Source organism: Larimichthys crocea, unplaced genomic scaffold (assembly GCF_000972845.2).
Source record: "Larimichthys crocea isolate SSNF unplaced genomic scaffold, L_crocea_2.0 scaffold348, whole genome shotgun sequence".
NCBI classification, from domain to species: Eukaryota; Metazoa; Chordata; class Actinopteri; family Sciaenidae; genus Larimichthys; species Larimichthys crocea.
Window position 1 is genome coordinate 67,526 of NW_020854613.1, and position 6,867 is coordinate 74,392.

Below are 6,867 nucleotides of genomic sequence, written 5' to 3' on the forward strand. Positions count from 1 at the left end.
GCAGCAGACAAAGGACTCATCTCTGTACTTGTCCTGTTAGATCTTAGTGTGCGCATTTGACACCATTGACCATCAAATTCTTTACAGAGACTGGAACATTGAATTGGCATCAAAGAAACCGCCCTAAGCTGGTTTAAATCGTACTTTTTAGATCGATCTCAGTTGTTCACGTCAATGATGAATCCTCTATGCAGACCAAAGTTTGTCATGGAGTCCCACAAGGTTCTGTACTTGGACCACTTCTATTCAGTTTATATAGTGCTTCCTTTAGGGAACATTGAGAATCACTCTATCAATTTTCATTGTTATGCTGACGACACCCAATTATATTACGACAAGCCGGATGCAACCAATCAGTTAACTAAACCCAAGCATGCCTTAAGGATATAAAAAGTTGGATGACCTACAATTTTTTGATGTTAAATTCAGACAAAACTGAAGTTCTTGTAATGGACCCAAACACCTCAGAAACCTCTTTCTAGAGACTAGTTACTTAGATGGGATCACCCGGCCTCCAGCTCCACTGTAAAGAATCTTGGAGTTGTTTTTGATCAGGATTTGTCCTTTAACGTCCACATAAAACAAATTTCGAGGACTGCATCTTCCACTTACGTAACATCGCTAAAATCAGACGCATTGTCTCTCAGGCGGATGCAAAAAACTAGTCCACGCATTTGTTACTTCAAGGCTGGACTATTGTAACTCTTTGTTATCAGGCTGCTCTAATAAGTCTCTTAGGACTTTGCAGTTAATCAGAATGCTGCTGCACGTGTTCTGACAGGAACCAAGATCAGAGATCACATCTCTCCCATTTGGCTTCCTTGCATTGGCTACCTATTAAATCTAAAAGAATTTAAAATTCTTCTCCTTACTTACAAAGCTCTTCATGGTCAGGCACCATCTTATCTAAAAGACGCATAACCTTATTACCCCTCTAGAACACTGCGCTCTCAGGACGCTGGGTTCCTTGTGGTTTCTATAGTTTCCAAAAGTAGATTGGGAGCAGAGCTTTCAGCTATCAGGCTCCTCTCTGTGGAACAAACTACCTTTCTGGGTTCGGGAGGCAGACATGGTCAACACCTTTAAGAATAGACTGAAGACTTCCTTTTTGATAATGCCTATAGTTAGGGCTGGCTCAGGTCATCCCTTAGTTATGCTGCCAATAGGATTACACTGCCGGGGGACCCCACCGAGGGTTATGCCTAGCAGCACGGTATTGGTTGAAGATGCACACATCCCCTTACCGAAAACTCTCTCTCTCTCTCTCTCTCCTCTCTCTCTCTCGTCTCTCTCTCTCTCTCTCTCTCTCTCTCTCTCACTCTCTCTCTATATCTCTCTCTCTCACTCTCTCTCTATATATCTCCTCTATATATATATATATATATATATATATCTATATTTCTCTATATCTCACTCTCTATATATATCTCTATATCTCTCCATATCTCCTCATATCTCTCCATCTGTGGACATGTCTCATTAATGCATGTTACTAACCAAACTTCCCCGGAGTTTCTGTGCTCTGTCGTCCAGCAGGTTCTCGTGGATCGTGGCTGCTGCTGTGATCCGCATGACGCCCACTACATTATATTACTACTGTCATTATTACTACCATATCTATTACGTAATCATTTTTATCATCATTATAATTCATTGTCATTTTATCAGCATTGTACAATAGTTTGTGTTGATTTGTCCTGTACACGTGACATCCATTGCACGTCTGTCCGTCCTGGGAGAGGGATCCCTCCTCTGTGGTCTTCCTCCTGAGGTTTCTTCCACATTTTTTCCCTGTTAAAAGGGTTTTTGTGGGCAAGTTCTTCCTCACTCGAACCGAGGGTCTAAGGACAGAGGGTGTCACTCCCTGTACAGATTGTAAAGCCCTCTGAGGCAAATGTACTTTGTGACTTTGGGCTATACAAATAAAATTGATTTGATTTGAATTGATTTGGTCTTCCACAGCAAGGACTGAGCCTTTGCACATGGGGCGGTGCTCACGCTAAACAACACCCAAGGTTTCTGCCTGTTAAAGGAAGTTTTTCCTCGCCAACCATCCGCCAAGTGCTTGATCGTGGTGGAACTGTTGCCTTGACAGTAAGCCTTTCTGTGTGGACTTTGCAATTCCCCCATCGTGTGTGTGTTTCTCTGGGTACTCCAGCTTCCTCCACAGTCCAAAGACATGCAAGTTAAATGGTGATCTAAAATGCCCATGTGGTGAAGGCTGTGTGTCTTGTCAACCTTTTTATGGACTGTCAAACGTCCAGGATGCACCCTGCCTCTTACATAATGTCAGCTGGGCCCCCCCATGGGAATGACATGCCAGGAAAGAAACCACAGGTCAGATTCGAACCGGGGCTTCCACAGCAAGGACTGAGCCTTTGCTCATGGGGCGGCTGCTCACGCTAAACAACACCTCAAGGTTTCGCCTGTAAAGGAAGTTTTTCCTCGCCACCATCGCCAAGTGCTTGCTCGTGGTGGAACTGGTGGGTCTCAGCAAGTAATATTATAAAGAGTATAGTCTAGCCTGCTCTGTAGGAAAACTGTCATGAGATAACTTTGTTGTTATGATCTGGCGCTAGTAAATAAAGTAAACTGAAATAAAATAAATCAAATCAAATCAATTTTATTTGTATAGCCCAAAATCACAAAGTACATTTGCCTCAGAGGGCTTTACAATCTGTACAGGGAGTGACACCCCTGTCCTTAACCCTTGGTTTGAGTGAGGAAAACTTGCCCACAAAAAACCTTTAACAGGGAAAAAAGGTGGAAGAAACCTCAGGAAGAGCCACAGAGGAGGGATCCCTCTCCCAGGACGGACAGACATGCAATGGATGTCACATGTACAGGACAAATTAACACAACATATTGTACAATTAACAATAACTGACAAATAAACAATGAATCACAATGAATGATAAAAATGATTACAGTAACAGATAGGGTAGTAATAATGACAGTAAAATGCGTAGTGGACATCGTGCAGGATCACAGAGACATATGACTCTGCACACCCATATAGCTCCTGCAACACCTCAATGATCTTAGCGGGGTCTAAACGCTCTTCGCTGGGGCGATACTTAATTTCCTCACGCGCCTCCCCCTCCAGGTGGTCAAATAGAAAGAATGCCTGATCGGATGCAGACAAATGCCGTGCTCTCATACAAGCTTGCACCTCCTCCAGCCACTCTGCGAACCCTATACCTGACTTTCCCCTAAACGTGGGACATTTTCTGTCTCGGGGCACAAAAATCAGTCTCTCCGTTAAAGGAGCATGGGCAGTGGAAGAAGCGGTGGGTGGAAGTGAAACTGAGGGCGCTGTACTAGGGCCAGGCACGGCCGGAACCTGTTCTTGCCTCAGCCTCTCATTGTCTGCTCTTAGCTGAGCAACTAAATCCCTCAGTTCCTGCACTTCTGCCGCCATCACTAAACTTTATCAGCTACGACCTTCCCTACCGTGACACTGACACCAGGGAGAAGGAAATGGGCTCGTCGCAGGTCCACGAAACCAACTGCTGCTTTGCCTCAAAAAGAAAAGAAAAACAAATCAGATACAAACACTTACAATAGGAACAGCCACGATTTTGTTTGAAAGAAGAGAAAAGAAAACAACCCAGAACCGAACACACGTCTCTGCTCTCCAATTGCAAAATCCTGCCGACAACGCCAGATTGTGGCGGCGCGAGCTCTGTAGACGACACAGCTTTTAAAAAAATTTATTAAATTGCCTGACAACGCCACCCTGGGAATTTCACCCAGAGATTTCTTTGAATGGACAGATTTCAGATAGAAAGCACTCAGGTCCGTTTTACAAGGGAGGGCAGAGACTGTGGTCCAAGGATGCAAATATTTTATTACAAATGAATTTTCTTTTTTAAAACTCTAACATTAAAATCATTCACTCTGGATATAAAAAGAGGGAAGGGGACAACCAGGGCTGCGACCTATTGTGACAATCGGGTCAAAAGAACGGGGATCCCAGGGACACCACACGTGAAGCTATTAAGAAAAGTCAAACATAAAGGAAAACCAAACGAGTGCAAACCATATATACAAAAACAGGGACACCACCACCGGGACACCAATCCACCACCATAGGCTCAGCACCTGGATGTAGGGGACCAGAGACAACAGATTAGGAATAAAGAAACAAAATTAAACAATTGTATTTTATCACAAAAACTCAATTTAAATCTACAACACAAGCTATAATAACAAAACACAAATTAAGCAAAATCTAAGTAATCAAAGAAAGAAATCAATTTAATCTTTCAGCAGTCTATAAAAATAAACAAAATCTATATAATCACAAATGAGAAAGCAACTAAGAATAACCAAATAAACAAACTCCAAAAGAAAACAAACAAACCAACAAACACAACAGAACAAAATTAACTTCCACACTGTTCCCTCGCACACACGCACACAGACACACTTTAAGATGCGGCTGCGCTGCACTACCACGGGGCCAGCCGGCAAATAGTCAAGGGTTACGGCAGTGACCCAATGATAACCAACAGAGTTGTACATAAAAGTTAAAAACGGACCCAGCCAAGGCAAACAGTTCGCCGGGGGGTAAAGCAATCGCCGGGGGGTAAAGCAACGGCGGGAAGCAAAGCAACACCGGGAGGCAAAGCAGCAGCGGGAGGCAAAGCAACAGCGGGAGGCAAAGCAACAGCGGGAGGCAAAGCAGCAGTGATTTGTGGATGGTTCACTGACGTGCAGCGCTGCTGTGCGGCAGTCTTCAATCCTACAATTAAAACACAGGATAAGCGACTTACGAGTGGCTGGAGGAGGAAGCTGAGGCCGTAGCGCTACATACCGGTCAGGCAGTCCCGGACAACACAGCGTGGAAGTGACGCACCAGAGATGAGCAGCGAGCAGGAACCACGGCGGTGAGCAGCGTGCAGCCAAAAACACCCAATCCGACCTCTAATAACACAAACAATAATCTGTACTGGACAGGCAACACGAGGGAGCTACAGCCACGGTCAACAGCCTACCTACCACACTGAAGGGGAAGTGGTGGGCATCAGGATGTGACGCAACCCGGGCATCAGCCAAGCAAGAGGGGCACAGGTGCGTCCTGCCCGCCTTTATACAGCTGTCTCTCGTTGTGATTGGCCGAGGCTGCGCCACCAGTAAATATGCCCAGGACCAATGAGTCCATCCTGCTACAATTCACCCCCATCAACTGAATCGTCGTCCCGACGATGGAAAGTCCAAAAACAAACTGCTTAACTCCAAGGCCTAAATAGTGCGACAACTGCATTAGACACAGGGACAGGAGGATTAACACCTCCTTGTTCGGCCCCCGCTGCAGGCCGTGGGAGATGGTGGACATTGGAGTGGTGACCTGCAGTTGACCTGGCTGTCCTCCGCACCGCACCACCTGTCACCACAGGAGCAGGATCCACAGACGAGAATGGTACGGAGGGGGCTAAGCCAGACAGTGGAACCTGCAGTCGAGGGGTGGTTTGGGTGACGGCTTCTGCCTGGACACAAGTGGACAATGGGTTCTCAGGCCTCAAAACCAACAAATCACCATCACATGACAGCTCATCCTCTGACTGAGACTGCCGGGGAGGAGATGGAGGAGCAACCGCAGCACAACCTGGCGAATTGACCCTTGCCACAGCCTTCAGCAAAGAGCGATGGACCTGTCTGGCTCTAGTTGGATCATCCCTAGGGGCAATTGTGTAGACTGATCCCCTTCCCTTGGTGCCCTCAAGACACAATACGTAACCGAGGCCCACTGATCTTGGATCTTGTGGCGGCCCCGTACACCCAGGTCTCGCAACCATACCAACTGGCCCTCCTTCAGCGGAACATCTCGCACATGTTGGTCATAGTTTTTCTTCCGGCGCTCGGCAGCAACCTTCAACCGCTCACGAGCTCCCTCAAAAGCTATCTGTAAGCGAGTTTGGTGCTCTTGGACCCACTCATGGACATTGCCGCCTACAGGATCCTGAACTCGCCCTAGCAGAAAATCCACTGGGAGTCTCGGCTCCTGGCCAAACATCAAGAGAAAGGGAGACTCACCAGTGGCCTGATGCGGGGTGGTGTTATAGGCGTACAGGACCTGGGGCAGACAGAAATTCCAGTCACGCTTACGGGACACGGGTAATGTACGCAGCAGGTCATGGAGTGTTCTGTTGAAGCGCTCACACTGCCCATTCCCTGAAGGATGGTATGGCGTGGTGCGAGACTTTGATACCATACAGAACACACAACTGCTGAATAAGAATACCCTCAAAGCTACGTCCCTGGTCGGAGTGTATCCGTGCTGGAACACCGAATTTTGAAAACCACTCAACAACCAGGACCTGAGCTACAGTGGCAGCTCGCTGATCACGGGTAGGGACAGCCAACGTGTACTTTGTAAAAACATCTGTCATTACAAGGACGTTTTCCATGCCATTATGGCTGGGCTCCAGAATAGTCAAATCGATGGCAAGGATTTCGTTAGGCCGAGAGGCCAACAGGTGCCCCATAGCACTACGAGCGGCGGGTTGACTCACCTTGGCAACCTGGCACCTTTCACATGCCTGGCACCACTGTGCCACCTCAGCAGACATACCTGGCCAATAACATCGCTGGCGTAGGAGCTCCAAGGTCCTCTCGACCCCCTGATGACCATGCCCCTGGTGAACCTCAGTCAACACATTTGTTTTTAACGCTGCAGGCAACAACAACTGACACACTACCTCACCCCCATCTGGCCGAAAAACCTGCCGATACAAAACACCACTCCTTTCGGCCAACCGATCCCACTGCCGAAGCAACACCAAGGCTGACTGGGACAACTGTTTCCGCTCCTCCTTGTTGGGACGCTGTCCACGTGCCCAGAAAGCCAAGACTTCCTGGATA